Below are 18,303 nucleotides of genomic sequence, written 5' to 3'. Positions count from 1 at the left end.
TTCCTAATTTCCTCTTCAGCTGGAAGTTGGTTTGTTCTCTCCCACAGAAGGCTGTAGCTGATGGTATCCGGTCAATGGATGTTGAGTATCTTGCGTAGACAACTATTTATAAATACTTGCATATTCTTGATGATGGTTGTTGTAGTTCTCCAAGTTTCAGCTCCATACAGTAGAACTGTCTTGACGTTGGTATTGAAGATTGTGACTTTAATATTGGTTGAAAGTTATTTTGAGTTCCATATACATTGTTCGATTTTAGGAATACGGTCCTTGCTTTGCTAATTCTCGCCTTTACGTCTGGATCTACAATTACAATTTGATATTGTTTTCTTCTTTTGATAGATTATATTAACAGGGATAATGACATTCATTCATTAAATGTTAGAGTAAATGACACAAAACAATGATGCATATTTCAGTAGTTGAAATCCTGATTCAATTGAAGCTAGACCACCATGGAAAAACTGGAAGCACTGGACGGACGTTTCGTCCTAATATGCGACTCCCCAGAAGTGTGCGTCCACGATCCCCCCAGGACCTATCAGTCTCGCGCGCGAGCGCTTAACCATTAGACCACTGAGCCTGCCAGCATCCAACGGTGTTAATGTCTAACTTCTATTGTGAAGATAGAAATTGGTTATAGACTGTATTTATATATGTATAGTATGGTGTTAAGAAGTGGCATGTAAGCGAAATCATAAAAACTAGTTTAGGGAAAATCAACTTGTATACTTTTTTATTACGTATCTTCATAAATCAGTCGATTCATAGTATATGTTTTTTAAAAAAAACAGTCTAAACGGTAAACTATTTTCTACTCCACTAACTTGTGGATCAGATCTTTAGTTCGAAGGTTCCTGCTTCGGTCGGGGCACCCGGGTAGTATCACAGACCACACACAAATCAAGTGACTTGTGTCGAGCATGTTGTATTCAGTGTCCCTTTGCATCAATATTTATGTGTTCAAATAGATAAATAAATAATAATTACCATTAATAATTACTATTACCTTTTACAATTAACTAATGAGTTTAATGTTTAGTATCCTTTTAAAAATGATCTTGTCATATACATATTAAGACCTACTGATGTTGATATGTTGTACTATGGTATTTTGCAGATCTAAAATATACAATGTCTCTAGCTAGTTTCTTTTTAATGTTATAATGCTGTAATATTGTTACTGTTGAATCCATTAAATAATTCAATAGGAGAAAAATCAGTCGGACAATACAAAGACAGTAAGTGAAGATTTATTTGACCATTTCAAAATAGATTAAAGTAATATTTGAATCATACCGTTTGTTACATGATTTACACACTAATTCATAGCTAAATTTGCATACATTAAACTAACTAACACTTGGCATCAATTGATCATTCATTTGCTGGTTTGAACACTATTATAACTTGTGAACCTGTGTACCCTGTATTTTGAATAACGCAACGATACCGCCAATCAGAGAGCAGCGAAACTATCGATCGAACCAGTGACGCATAAAACACGTGAGAGCAGCCTAGAGTCCTGATTGGTCTGGCTTCCTGTCTAGCCCAACCAATCTCAGCCTCTGCAATATGAATCCTTATATTTCAAACATACTGCCTATCAGGACTCAGTAGCTAAGTGGATAACGCGATGGCGTTTGAAGCGAACGGTACTGAGTTCGAGTCCCAGAGTGAACATCAACTCTGAGATGCAGGTACATCCAGCTGACGAGTCCCAAACAGGACGAAACGCGCGTCAAACTGGATTCCACTGCTAGCCACTATCCATCTTTGCTTATAATGCTTGTAAATTGAGGTAATATCGAGGCATACGCACAGTATGCACATATGCCAATAAGAGACTGATCAATTTCAGTCCTAAAACATCAATGGGAAGATTCAAGTAAAACAATATCAAGCGAATTATACTGGGTTTAGATAACAACCAAACCGACCACAACTTACCAAAAAATAGAAAATAACATTTGTACAATATTTGGCCAAATGTGGCTTTGAATGTGGGAGGCAGTGACTAATAGACAGGCCATAACTCAAGAATGGTAAATCGTATAACAATAGTTCATAAGTCAAAATTCATAATAAGAGGGACATGAATATGAACAGCTCAGTTACATAACAATTACACAATAAAAATATACTCATAGCATTGGACCATAAATGGATCCCAAGAATTACCATTGATTATCCTTATCGGGACATAACAAACACATTTACAATCTCATTAAAAAAAACAACCATCCCTAACTAATATATTTAATTGATTTACTACGTTATATCATTACTTTTAGTAAAGATTTGATTACAATCGAAAGATGTTTGGAGAAAGAAATCAATTTTGTATGTCATTTACCCTTGAATCAGTTAAATCCATGCTCATCTTATCAGAGATCAGATGAGTTTTATGTAGGCTTATCGATTGTGAACAGTGATACAGTAACTAAGTTAGTTTAATCAGCTTTATTAATTCATGCAACATCAAAACATATGAATCTATAATATTAGAAAGATTTAAGGTATGTTGAAGTGGGTAATACTTAATTAATCAATATTATATCACGAGGAATGATAACGGAGATGTCTGGGGAAAACTGTCACCATGATAATTCTCTTATCGGAAATCATTGATTATATGATATTTCTAAGTAAATGATTTTACATTTACGTATCTATAACATTTTACAAAACACATACTAACAATTTCCGATTAACAATTCAATAGATCAGTTTTAAATAGCCATGATGAAGAGTTCCTGAGATCTTAAGGTGTACTTCAGGACATTGAGCATCAAATTCAAGATATCGATAAGTGAAGAATAAAGTTCATTTTAAACTATGAGTAAAGCACTAAAATTTTATATATTGTATAATGATTTGTTATACATGAGGTCAAAAAGCAATTTCACCAAATGCCCAAGTGTCATTAATTGATTATTAACTAATAATTAATGTTATATGCCTAAGTGGGTTTCCTGTATCTTAACCAAGATGTCGGCTAGCAATCAAATACCGTGTATATTGTGCATCAATCTACTTTGTATTATTCTATTTCAGGTTTGTAATCAAAGATATCTTCGAAACATTATTCACGTATAGTAGAACAATCGAGTGAGCAATGTTGGAGCTAAGCATAGGGTTATAGACAAATAAGACAAATTTGTTAATGAGGTAGTGAGTCATTGAATAAAATGGTTGTAACATGTGTTCCTTGTGTGTCTAGTCACTTCCTACCTCGTTTACTGATATGGAAATGAGTCGAAGAAAATCTAAGGATGGCTAAGCTGAAATGTGACATCATTTCCTAAAGCCATTGACCACTAGTTTGAATCACTTAAGTGGATTTGGTTAGTAGATTTGATTGCGGTCCTCCAACAGTGGTAAGAGATGTTCAGTTAGATGACACAAAATCAACAACAATGGTGCAAATACAGTCACTTACCATCTTCTAGATCTTGAGTTCTACTGTTAATTGATACATACCTTTTCATTGTGTTCTTTTTCACTATCAGTGATACTACATTATCTCGACTTTTCTTGTGATTCACCTTTTTGAACTCATTTTGGTATGCAAATTGGTCAACACAAGACAATTGGCGGCTTGCTTGAAAATCTGGGCTACCTGTTCGTACCATCAAGTTATCTGAATTTGTTTGTTTTAAAGCATCATTATGTCCATTAATTGCATAACCTACTTCAAGCGCTTTTATGAACAGTTTACGACCTTACTCTGTACAAGCTGCAAAAACGTACAATCAGAATTATCGTGTTGACTGGCAATATGCATTGAAAAGAATGAATATTATTCAAAGGTCGATTCTTGAATTGCTAACACCTAACTAGTGATCACTCAATATTTATCGTCAGGATCGATCAAAAAAATAAGAAAAAGAAGCTTGCTGAAATTACTTTGTGCTGAGAACTCTATATTGTGCCAAAAATATAATATTGAATTAACCCATTAATAATAATAATATGTTCTAAGCTGTGCGTTGTTCATTACTGACTGTAAAAGTATATAAATCCAATGTGTTCTTTTGATAAATGATCCAATACATTACTGAATATTTCAAACTAGAATACTGTATTGGCCAATAATAACTCAAGAGGTGCATGTATAGTTTAGAAGTGAATTGTTTCTTTATAATATAATCCATTACAATTTGCACCAAAGAAAGTAATATTACTACATATTAGACTGAGCCAATATAACATTGACAATGCATGACAGTGTTCACAGTCTTTAGAAAATGAATACAGTTTCATTAAATAGTATAAGCCATGTAGGTACATTCAGATGAATTGATTAAAGTCTGAATGGTTATCGTAACCAATAGTTAGAGACTTGAGGTCGAATGCCTCAAAACTATTAGCAGTGGCACAGATGTATTCGCTTTTTGTATTCTACTACATCCTAAATTTCTAAATCCTTCTCATTATTTCACTGATCTATATTTTCTTCTTTTAGTCTTTTCTATGACCACTGATATTGTTACTCTTGGATTTGCCCTGATAATTTTACCTTAATAAAGTATGGTAACTTAAACCAATGCACATATGTTCCATTTTTACATCGAATTCAAACTGAGTGAAATAGTACGATAAACTCCATGAAGCAACACTTTAATCTCGCCTTCATTAACAAGTCAATTAGATTTTCCAGTGATTAGTACTTAGATCCATATCTCAGTAAAATGATGAATAACACTATGACATTTGAAATATTTGATGGTAGATTTCAGTCTGAATAAGAAAGTCGATGAGTCTTTAATAAAACAAAACTAGGCTCATCAACCTCATCACTAGTTATCATTCAAATTATAATAATGAGACTTTATTTAAAGTCTTCTGTGTTATATGGTTTAATTAAAAGTAAATAGTTTGTCAAATGTTAAACGCCTGGTGAGAGACTGACAGGTCCTGGGTTCGAATCCCACGGGACGGGGTCGTGGATGTGCACTGCTGAGGAGTCCCACAACAGGACGAAACGATCGTCCAGTGCTTCCAAGTTTTCCATGGTGGTCTAGCTTCAACTGACTTATGATCTCAACTGTTGAAATTACTACAATCTTCACAAAACCCCTTCTGATACAAATGTTTACATATAACCAATTAACATTAAATCTTAAATAATCTATATGTAATGTTAACTACTACTGATACAATCATTAAATTGTCCAATTAAATCATTACTTACCGACATTATAGTCAATAAATACTGATCATATATCATTTCATCTCTCTAAGAAATATACTATGTTCATCTTGAACAGTATATCATGATATACCTGAAAAGGATCTATGCCGACATAAAATGAAATTCCAGGTAAAATAATGATTAGAAAAATAAAAAAATATATAGATATACTACATCCCATCAATTAAAAATAAATTATTATTGACCAATCACATTATGAACGGAAATGATCCTTCAATTTTCCCAACAACAAAAAAAGAGAAAAGAAATGTAATTTCAAACTATTCCGTCTTATTGTATTTCATAATTAAACATTAAATGAAAATAAAACCCATAAAGTGAAACCTATTGACTATTAGTGAAATTTCACAGATTGAAATCATGGGTCAACTGAAGCTAGACCAACATGAAAAACCTGAAAGCATCGGACGGCCGTTTCGTCCTAGTACGGGACTCCTCAGCAGTGAGCATCCACGATCTCGCACTAATCCCGTACTAATCATTAAGAAAAATGTACGAATCTAAATTTGAATCTATGTTATACAAAAATTCAAAATTGAATAGATCAACTTTGATCTATTTACACTGTGAATAAGTGATTGACACGATCAATGATCTGAATAATTATTACATGTGATGTGAATGAATAGTCCAACAGGGTGATTGGTACCTGTGTGGTTACGTCACAGGATCTAACTGTACTATTGAAATTGTAAGGTTCAAGCCTATATGATGTCTGGTTCTCCTGTAAAACGTGATTGAACTGTACTGCTCGGGTTATAAAGTTTAAGCCTGGATAGTGTTTAGTTCTCCTGGATACGGGATTGAGCCATACTATATGGGCTACAAATTTTAAGCCTGGGTAGTATCTGGCTATCCTGAGAAACGGGATTAAGTTGTACTGTTTAGGTTGGCACGTGAAAATCTGGATGGTGTTCGGTTCTTATGAAAATCAATGTAAAATTACTCTGGTCCACAAGGGTATATTATATATAACTGCAAGTAATAATCAATAAAAGTGTATGAATTTGAATTTGAATGAATGTTATATAGAGATTCAATAGATTCAACTCCTTTCAACAATAAAAAAGAAAGATTTGTTTTACGTAAAAGCCAATTTAAGTATTCAACAAAATAAAGATATTTCCATGAAGAAATGCTTTTTTCTCGGTTATATAATTTACTAAAAGAAAAAACAATTGTACTGTCGTATTTATAATTATTCGACGAATGGTAATCCTCAGTAAGATCGAATATTGTCCCATCGTTAATTAAGATACTGAAATAGTTGAAGTCATGAGTCGATCTAAGGTAGACCACCATTGAAAACCTGAAAGCATTGTACAGCTCTTTCAACCCAGTATAATACCCCCTAGTTGTGTGCATCCACGATCATGAATGTAGGACTCGAACCCAGAGTCTTCGGTCTCATACATAAACTCTTAATCTTTAGACCACTGAGCTGGCATCCAACAGTGTTAATGTCTAAATTCAGTCGATCCTAGGTCCGAGTCCCGCATTCAGAACCATGAATGTGGTGCACTGCTGAGTATTCCCATAGTAGGACGGAACAGCCGTCTACTGCTTCAAGGTTTTCCATTGTGGTCTAGCTTCAACTGACTCACGATCTCAACTATTCAAATCATTACATTCTATTGTCAACTAATTTTTATTCTTATAAATGTTATAATAGGCAGAGTATAGGAAAAGTTGAACTTTTAAAACGATCTTAATTGAAGTTATTATTAATAATTTCTTCTCATTAATTAATAAATACTCAAATTATTGTTTTATATTTTCCTATTCGTTTGGTTTTTCCTAATTCATAAACTGTTGTTATACGTTATATTGTTAATTTATTCTGAACCTATTACTCAGTCCTATTCATCTTATGCCATGGTTATGCCGTCATTGTAACTTCCGAATTATTTCAATGTGTGGTCAAGATTTTACTCTACATTGTTACATACGCTATGAGTCGTAGGTGAATTGAATATAACAGAGTAATAACATCCTCTGCATATTTTTTTTCTGATTGGCCACTGGCTTAGAAGGAGCTTGAAGAAAAATAGGCAGTAAGATCTTAGCTGTGTATGTGTCGATCGGTACTGAGATGGTCACTATTCAATAATCAGAATTCTTCCTGATAAATTTAGCACATGATATCGATCAGGGTCTCAAGATATAACAACAAAAAGTCTGCCATATGTTTAAAGATGGTGATAAGTTCTATTTTGATGGCTATGTCGAAATTCTGAAAACAAAAGTCAAGTCTTCGTTGAAAAAGATGGTTTCTGATAGGCTGTATATGTGGCTCTAAAATTCAGAAATCAGATGAAGGTTGGCTCAAAGATTTCAAAAGTTCACTAGTAACAAATTACGGTTCACTAATTCCTCTGTTTTTAATCCAGTTAATTATCGATTTATCCTGTAACACCAACTTTCAGCTGATCAGTAAAAATAGGAGAGAATTTGAATTTCACTTTACGAATATCCTAAATAAAGAAGGAACGAATTGAGCGAAGAAATTTCTTTTCAATTCAATTGAAAAGAAATTTCTTCGCTCAATTCGTTCCTTCTTTATTTACCAAATGGCAAAATGGGAATATCCTTAAGATTACTTATACCAAATTCAGGTGCTGGATCTATCCTATGTTGGTTAGTGAATGTAGACTATTCGAGTAACTCACACTTATTATGTAACACTTAATGAATTCTAGCCGTCTATTCGCCTCTAAAATTACTTACTTACTTACGCCTGTTACTTGCAATGGAGCATAGGCCAGAGACCAGCATTCTCCAACCCACTCTCTCCTGGGCCTTCTTTTTTAGTTCTATCCAATTCTTGTTCAGTTTTCTCATACCTATCTCCATTTCCCGGCGTAATGTGTTTTTTGGTCTTCCTTTTTTCCTTTGACCTTGAGGATTCCATGTGAGGGCTTGTCTTGTGACGCAGTTCGGTGCTTTCCTCAATGTGTGTCCTATCTACTTCCAGCGCTTCTTCCTGATCTCTTCCTACGCTGGGATCTGATTTATTCTCTTCCATAGCAACAACTTACTATGGGAGAGAACAAACCAGATCTCAGTTTACATTATTTCAATGATCAAATTCTTTTATAACCAATGAATGACAACTATATAAAAGCAATTTTTTTCTTAAAATTCATCTCTTTTCAATAAATGACTACTAAAATCCAGACAGGAGTAGATAGATATCTGAAATCTTTTGACAGACAACATAAAACTAAAATTTTTAACATCATTTCAATCTAAAAATCATAAGACTATAAAAGATTGTCTACTTCTTGTATGTACAATTGGAATTCCATAAATTGTCATTTAGTTTTTGTTTTCTTTGGTAATAATATTTACCTAGATTCAATGGTACATTCAATAGTTATGATTGTTGTCATCATAAGTTGACATTGAAACATCAACAACACAAATAATTCAACTGTCAATATGATCCATATACAGAGTTATCCATATGCAACACTTTTATTTTAAATACCAATAACAAACAAACAAAGAACCATGAAAAAAAGAAAGAAAAGATTTTAAGTCCGATTTTAAAAGAAAATTTTTATTGTCATCATACATATGCCAACAAGAAACTGATCTTCAGTATAGGGGTTGTGGAGATTGTTAAGTTTTTTGACTGAGATCATGAAACGAATGATGTTAGACCGCCGTTGGAGACCTGGAAGCACTGGACGGCCGTTTCGTCCTATTCTGGGACTCCATAGCAGTGCCCATCCATGATCCCGCTCGCGGGCTTCGAACACAAGGCCTTCAGTCTCGCGCACGAACGCTTAACTTAGCGGACCACTGAGCGGGTACCCAATGGTGTTAGTGTCTAACATCTACTAATTCACGAAATTGCACGACCATCTTTCATTGTAATGAGGTAGATACTTGTCTATACCCGACATGGATTAGCTCCACTGGTCATGGCTTCTCACTAGAACTCTGAAAATTCTCTCACGAAGCTAGTCAATAGTGAGCACATGCTAATTATCAGTATAGAGACTGAAGGCCCTGGGTTCGAATCACGAGGGCAGGATCGTGGATACGCATTGCTGAGGAGTCCCACAATAGTACGAAACGGCCTCCCAGTGCTTCCAGGTCTCCAACGGCGGTCTAACATCATCCGGTTCATGATCTCAATCAAAAAGGCTGATCAATTACAGTCCTAAATTATCAGTGGGAATATACACCAGGTGAATTTAAACTTAACCTCATTACACAAGCAAGTGGCTATCAGGATTCAATAGCTAAGCGGATAACACGATAGCATTTGAAGTAAACAGTACTGAGTTTGAGTTTGAGAGTAAACATTAACTCTGAGATGCAGGTACATCCAGCTGATGAGTTCTAAATGGGACGAAACGTACATCAAACTGAATTCCACTACTAACTACTATCCATCTTTGCTTATCATTATATTTTGATTGGATAAGACAAAGGAAACTTGAATATTGAAATAACCAATCGAATTTTTAGTTCTGTCATAATGTTATATCCCTTTTTTCATGTCAACAAGATATACACATAAACAAACTAAATTAAACTGTCAAACTATGAAACTATACATGTATATTCATATTGAACACAAAAATGCATAATTCAAATTTAGCAATATTGGATGAATCTGAATGTAAATTCTTATTTGTATATTTGTCTGTACGTTTGTATTAGTTGCAAGCACAGTAATAGTAATAATAATAATAATAATAATACGAATAGTCATAAATCAAGATTCTTATAGTTTTCGTTGTTTAACTATGATAAGAAGATATTTCTGTCTAGTGGTGTCATACACGGTAATCATCTTTCAGTGATTTTTACGAAACTAATGTATGTGAAGATGAAGATGAAGAAGAAGAAGAAGAAACAACTTTATTTCGTATGATTTTAAGGAAGTATTGATTTTATGAAAACCAATGAACCTATGGTAATTTATTACAGTGACACTTTACTATTATGTAATGATCATGTGTATTAGATGGACAGTAAACGATATCAATTAGTTAGTTATAAGTTATTTATTTAAAACCTGGTACATATTTGTATAGATAGGACTATACATAACAGTATCGGAAACTTGATTTATTTGTTCCAAAGGAGATGATTGTTAATTTTCCTTTTTATTGGTGACATAAACATTTCCTCATTACATTGTAAAGTTTTGTACAGATCTTTCTTTTGATTAATAACGTCATTGCTTTTTTTTAATATTTCAATTGTCTCCTAGATTTGTAATGTCATATTAACTAATCGAGCTTAACTTATTTGACTCGTACTGACTGTCATCATGTTTTTTTTCACCATGTAACCATTTGTTCCTGGCTCTGTGGTAGAATTGGTAATGAAGGAGAACACAGGTGAGGACAACCGAATTATATGTAGCACGAAATTACAGAGTTACTTGGTAAAATAGAAAAACCATACTATAATGCCTAATTTGCAAAATGTTCAATAATTGTCTCGAAATTCATTGTTCTTGCATTTCTATACTAATTGCTTTCTATTCCCGTTCTTCCTTTCTTGATCTTCCCAATCTTCTGTTGCCAGACATTATGTTCCTGACTCGAGTCATATACTACTTATATCAATATAAGTAGCACACACCACAGAATGTCCTCTCACATGGTATATATAGACAATATTTAATTTATTCTCTTAAATTTATTTGCATCATTGCTATACTATACTGATGTGTGATTATAGAAACTTATAATTAAATTCCTTCATGTAAGTAATTTAGACCCATTTTGTAATAATGATTTTTAAATATTACAGGTTTTAAGCAGCAAGCGAGAAGCAAACAAAATAAAATGACAATAAGGATTTATGAAGATTGTTGAGTTTCACTGAAATCATAAGAGGCCGTGAAAAGTGGAGCTAAGCTGTATCCCGTGTGAAACGGTTACTCATCGAAGACAATAGAAGATAGTCGCGCAATGTCGTGAATTCATTGAAGTTAAACATTAACGCCAATGGATGCCGACTTAGCGGTTTTGAGGTTAAGTGTTCACACGCATGGCCAAAGATCCTAGATTCAAGTTACACGTATGAGATCGTGAGTGCACACTAATGAATAATCCTATACTAGAATAAATAGGTCGTTCAGTGATTCCATTTTGTTTAATGGTGGTTTAAATTAGCCCAGTTCATGATCTCAATAAAGTAAAATAATATAAATTCATGTTATGTTGCCTACAAATTCGAAATCATATCAGTTGAATCATTTTAATAACCTTAAAATATCCAGTTTCTCAAATGATTGATCACTGGGTGGTGATCAATGTCATGTGTGTCAAGTCCGGATAGTTCGGTGCTAACGTCTCTGACTGTGAAGCTGGGTAACACGGGATCGAATCCGCCAGGGAGCACCAGTTCCCTCAAAGAATACAGGTGCACCTTGCTGACGAGTGCCAAGTAGCACGAAACCCGGGTTCAGGGTTTCCTGTTGACTACCTCCAACCACCATCTAATCTCAATATATAGTGCTCGCAGTGTCGAGTTACCTAGACTGGTGGCCAAATTGCAACATGATCGATAGCATTCGATCTGCACTAAAAAGGACTAGACACGCATGACATTGATCGCCACCCAGTTATCAATCAATTATGAAAAAGGATATATTGTGGCTAGAATTTTAATGCATAAAATTATTTATTGTCTTTCATCATATCTTTTCAATTAAGCTCCAATTCCTCCCATAAACATCTCAGACGTTTTAGGTATAGGAGCCAGCATTTATGATAGCTTCATGTTAGATGATCCGAGATATTTCACAAGGAATCCTCAATCAACGTTTCATGTTAATTAACACTAACCAGTAAGTAGTACGTGAAATTTTGAGGAAATCCATTTTTAGTCAATTAGCCATATTACAAAGTGGTTGATGGGATTCGACCAGTACTAAGGACTAGACTAAAATAAAATTGTTCACTAATCAGAAATCAATCAATGTAAGCATACCATTCGTGCAGAAAGTCAGCTACTGCTCGAACCTTTCAGCGATAAACCTCCACACTATATAACTGCATGGCGTCGATTCGAATCAATCAATGAAATCAGTTCTCTCAATATTACAAGTAAGCCTTATTAATTAGTGGAAAATAGTACGAAAACTAGACATTGGGTTCATGTCGACTATCATCAAATATCTCAACATAATGCGATCGATATTAGTTTACTCAGGTCTTTAATTTTATTGATAGAATTCGATCACCACCAAGAATTAGATAAACACAACATTGGTCACTACTCAGTGACTGTTCAATATCTAATATCCCTATTTCTTTCTACATACAACAAGATTATTGATTGAAATCATGAGCCACTTGAAGCTAGACCACCATGGAAAACTTGGAAGTACTGGACGGCCTTTTCGTCCTAGTATAGGACTCCTCAGCAGTGCGTATCCACGACCTCGCCCCCCACGAGATTCGAACCCAGGACCTACCAGTCTCGCGCTAGGCACTTAACCAACTAGACCACTGAGCCTGCCGGCATCCAAAGGTGCTAATGTCTAACTTCAACCAATCCACGAAGTTGCGCCACCGTATAACATTGTCTTCGGTGAGTTGATATCTCACAACAGATCTAGTTGAACTCCACTGGTAACGGCTTCTCACTGCTGAAGAGTCCCATACTAGGACGAAACGGCAGTCCAGGGCTTCAAGGTTTTCCATGGTGGTCTAGCTTCAATTGACTTATAATTTCAATCAGTGAAATTTCTAAAATCTCCACAAAACCCTTTCTGATAAAAAGATTATTACTAAAGGACTTTACTAACCGATCGATAATTACGGATATTCAGTTCATTTTCAACGATGTCATATGACACTAGTAAATCACTTGTTACATTGTTTCTATTCGTATTTAACATGTGTTTTACAATTTAGAAATATAATATAAGTAGGCAGTTTACCCGTCCTAGTTTCCAAAGGGCTGTACAGTTTTAAACGATATATATATACTACTTATATCGATATAAGTAACACACACCATAGTATCAGTTGATAATTTATTAATCGCTTCAGGTTAGATTGTTATCGAATCACTTAATAAGAAGTCTCTTCATATGTCAATAATTGTACAACGTCGTCATTAACTTACCAAATACAAATTAACTTCTAACTTTTAACGTGTATAATTCTAATAGATAAATTTCGTAAATAAATTCATTAATCATCCATGAAAAAACTGTCAAATCGTCAAGAAGAAGAAGAAGAAGAAGAAGAAAAAGAATATGTAAGTGATTCCTTTGAAATAGAAACCAACTAGATGAATGTGATAATGAATTACATTTCATTGAGACCGACATACATGAATTCATAAATGTCCATCTACTTATTTAGTAATTTATACTATCGTTAAACAATAGAAATATTAGAAGAGATCACATATTCTATGACGGAATATTATTTTTATCATTACTATCATTGTTATTATGATTATCATTTAATAGAACTAAAAAATATAAGATAGATTGTTGAACTACTTTTAGTTACTTTTTGTAAGCAAAGATGGATAGTGGCTAGCAGTGGAATCCAGGACGCGCGTTTCGTCCTATTTAGAACTCGTCAGCTGGATGTGCCTGCATCTCAGAGTTGATGTTCACTCTGGAACTCGAACCCAGTACCATTCGCTTCAAACGCCATCGCGTTATCCACTCAGCTACTGAGTCCTGATAGCCACTTGCTTTTGAATTTAAATTCACTTGTGAATTAAGGCAATATCGAGGCAATAAGCACAGTAAGCACATATGCCAATAACAGACTGATCAATTGCAGTCTTTAACCTCAATGGGAAGATACAAGCCAAACAATATCAAGTGTATTTACAGTTACTATGACGAACTAATCATTATTGATTGATTCAATGATAAAAATAAGATTATCCAATAAGATTTATTCAAATTAAATTAATAGTATGTAATGAAATGTTTAATTATAAAACCTTTTTTCACTTATCAATGAATCGTCTTATATTGGATCAATTCTTATCAATATTAAATTTGATTGTTTTAACTTATTATTATCATGATTATTATTCGTTTATCAGAAGGGGTTTGTAGAGATTTAAGAAATTTCACAGATTGAAATCATGAGTCAATTGAAGCTAGACCACCATGAAAAACCTGAAAGCACTGGACGGACGTTTCGTCCTAGTATGGAACTCCTCAGCAGTGCGCATCCACGATCCCGCACCCCGCGAGGTTCGAACCCAAGGCCTGTTATTCGTTTAGTATTAGATATCAGAATTTCAATGTCTCCAAATGTTCATTTTCCCATAGAATGAGTACACAATTTTATATATATATATATATATATATATATATATATAACTTAGACTGTCAAAATGTTTTATCATCCCTGGGGTCAGAAGGTAATTTGCATAGAACGAGCAAGACAACAACAACAAAAAATTAAGTTTTTCATAACAATTCAGACAAGTTATTTTCCATCTTTTCAATATGATATTCGATTAGTACTAAATATATTACTTACTTACCTTACTTACTTACTTTACTTACTTACTTACCTCTTGCCTACTCACCTTGCCTTGCTACTTGCTTACTTGCTTACTTGCTTGCTTACTTCACTTGCTTCTGCTTACCCTTACTCACTACCTTGCACTCACTTGCCTTGCTCACTTCCTCACTTCACTCACTACGCTCACTCACACGCTCTTACTTCTTCACTGCTGCTTCTCACTACTCACTTGCTCTACTCACTTCACTTCTTACTTGCTTGCTTGCTACTTGCTTGCTTGCTTTACTTGCTTACTTCCTTGCTCACTACCTTACTTGCCTTACTTACTTACTTACTTACTTACTTACTTACTTAGTATCCTTTGGGAATTTCAAATCTTCAGTGTATTCTCATCTTCAATTTATTTATTGATTACATTCAGACAATAATTTATACAATGGCATTGAAAACTAATATCAGTTTCATTTCATATTATCTATATATCAATATACATATTTCTGGCAAACGATCAAAAAAACAGTATCAGATATCCGATATAGATAATATAGATATCGGTGAATAAAGATGATAAATGATTTGTAAAAGTGCGTGTTAGTTATTCACTTGTTAAGGAAAACGATTATCATTTTTTTCTTTTTCTTCTTCTTCTGGCGGACATTTGGAATTTACATAAAATTTCTTCCATATTTTTTTGGGGTGTTATTTTCAAAGTCATATTGAACAATAGATATAGTACATCGAATGATTAGAAAGAAGTAAGTAATATGAAGAACGATAAATCACTGTTTTATACAATTTAATCGATTAATCATTTCCAGATATACATGGATTGAAATACAATTGTAGACTCTTCTCATTTGGTAATAATGACGTCAATAAGTACTATTGAAAGTTCAGTAAATTGTGAATGTCTTGTCTATGAATTACAATTTCTGATACTGTTAGTATAAATTTACTAAAGCTAACATAAGTATTGTAAACTTTATCCTATAGTATTCAACTACAATTTATATATGTAAAAGATAGATTAATAAATGTACAATTTCTATTTCAATGGTTAAGATCATGCGTCAGTTGAAGTTAGACCACCATGGAAAACCTGGAAGCATTGGATGGCCGTTTCGTCCTATCGTGGGACTCCTCAGCAGTACACATCCACGACCTCGCCCAATGCGAGATTCGAACCTAGGACCTACTGGTTTCGCGCGCAAGTACTTAACCACTAGACCACTGAGCCGGCCGGCATCCAACGGTGCCTACCTACCTACCTGCTACGAGTACTATGTCTGAACGTTTAGCTTTCTGAAGAAGTTCAGATAGCTTTCTGTAAAATTCATCTTTCATTTCATCTGAGCTGCAGTCGGTGGGAGCGTAGGCAGAAACGACAAAAAGGCAACGATGTGTATCCCTATCCTTCCGAGTTCTTACGGAACCGTTTAACCGAACAGCACATAGACGACTGTTGACATGGATCCACTCTAGCAGTGCTTGTTCCGCCCTCATGCTTAGTGCTATGCCTACACCTGCCAGTCCACGAGAACTGGCCATCAGGTCACCAGATACACGGAGGGTGTATCTCGTTGGCTCTCCGTTTTGCCGAGGTGAGGTCAAGTGAATGACCACACTGGAATCCTGTATGCGTGTTTCGGAGACACAGCATACATCAATGGAAAGAGACTCTAGGGTTTTAGCCAAGGAAGCCTGCTGACCGACTTGACATAGGGTGCGTACATTGAAGGCTCCAATGTGTAGTGTGGAGAGAGGTTTCAGTAGACCTGGGACAGTGTTTTGAGCACTAGAATCGTTGGCTATGGTGACACTTGAAGGGGAAGCCGAAAAAAGAAGTTTAGAGTTTGAAGTCGATGTAGGAGGAACAATAGGAATTGAAGAGGGAGGTTGATTATGAATGCAGTGGTCTTGAGTGCTGTTAGAAGTATGAGGGCGGTTTTCACTTCCCGGTTGCCCACACCGAGGAAGGGTTCTTCTGGAGGTACCTGAAAAAAAAAATGGATTAGAAGTGGTCTTAGTGACCTGGGAACGTGACTGCAGTGCCCAAGGGACAACTGCTTGAGATCGGTCACACACGACCATTTTATGGGCAATTTTTGTGTTAGCTCCGTACTTCTTGAGACCTTGCCGCCGGAGACGGATATCCGTGGGATAATGCGAGGTGTGCATTTTTAGAGTCGACCTTTTCTAACCCTACCCCTCCTTGTGGGGAGGCAACATCGCTTTCATGCTGGTTGTCTGAAGGAAACACCTTACTGCTGTCACACCTCTGTACAGTCAGTAGTACGACTTCGCCTTCGGACCTTGGGTTTGTTGCTTTTAGTCTTACCGATTTTCAACCGACCTTTCTGACGTGGTAAGACCTTGAGGAACAGTTGTTCCAGTCAGTATAGCTCAGTTGCTTCATCACGATAGGCAAGCCCGACCACCACGTCAAGGTAGCAACAACGGTCGGGGAAGCCAGTCACTAGTGAGCATATGATGATTATTATCAGAATGGGGTTCCATGGTGGTTTAGATTTAATTGATTTATGAATTCAACTATAAAATTACTAAATGCTCCACAAAACCAACTTCTGAAAATATAAATAACTCTTAATCCCCTAAATTTTCATAACTTAGATGTAATTACTCTTTCTTCATATGCAATATGAATAGTTTACTTGAGAATCTTGGTATTTCCACTATATCTTACGTGCTTTGTATTATTGCATACATTATATAATCAATTACGGAATATTCTGTAACAATAATTAGTTATAAAACTCATTTTCGACCACAATATAAAGATTGGATGCATCTGAGCCAGTGGAAATGACCCTGAACCATCAAATGTCTTCAACCATTGGTTACTATAATCATCTTAACTCAAACAGTAGATTTCCATGGATCAAATGAGATGTGCTACTTCTAACATTACCCTTTTTTCGTCTCATCGTTTCGTAGTGAGAATCATTACTACAGATACTAGTTGTTTGAGTGAAACACTTTACTGCTATCACACCTCGGTATAATCACCATTAGGACTTCAATATTAAACCATAAGTTTTCGCTTCTGATCTTACCGTTCTCAAACCTACCTCTCTGATATGATAGATACTAAGAGAATAAGAGTTAACACTTGATTGGTTTATTACGATAGATAACCTTGATCGCCACATTAAGGTAGCAGCTCAAGTTTGGATTTTAAATGGGAAACACTATGTACATTTATTCCGATTATTAACTACACTATATTAATTAAGAAATCTGCTTTACTTACTGCTTGTCGGAAATGCATGTCCATGTATAATAAAAACAAATGCGACAACTTGAACACAAAGACGATTTACTTAAAACAAATACGTTCTACGTCCTCGTACGAAAACCCATAATTTTCAAGTGTTTGAGCAGCTGAGAATCAAATATAAATCAACATCTTGATTAACGGGATTCTTGTCAACCTAATGGTTGACACTAGTCTATATATCATACTAATTTTTAGAGATACATGGAGCACTTTAGTATTCCCCAGGTGAACAGGATCACTCAAATTTTCAGAAATGTATCAGATGATCTAATAAAATTACCCAAAAGTTATTTGTGATG

Source organism: Schistosoma haematobium, chromosome 5 (assembly GCF_000699445.3).
Source record: "Schistosoma haematobium chromosome 5, whole genome shotgun sequence".
Classification (NCBI taxonomy): domain Eukaryota; kingdom Metazoa; phylum Platyhelminthes; class Trematoda; order Strigeidida; family Schistosomatidae; genus Schistosoma; species Schistosoma haematobium.
The sequence above is the reverse complement of the archived record's forward strand: the minus strand, read 5'-3'. Positions refer to the sequence as shown.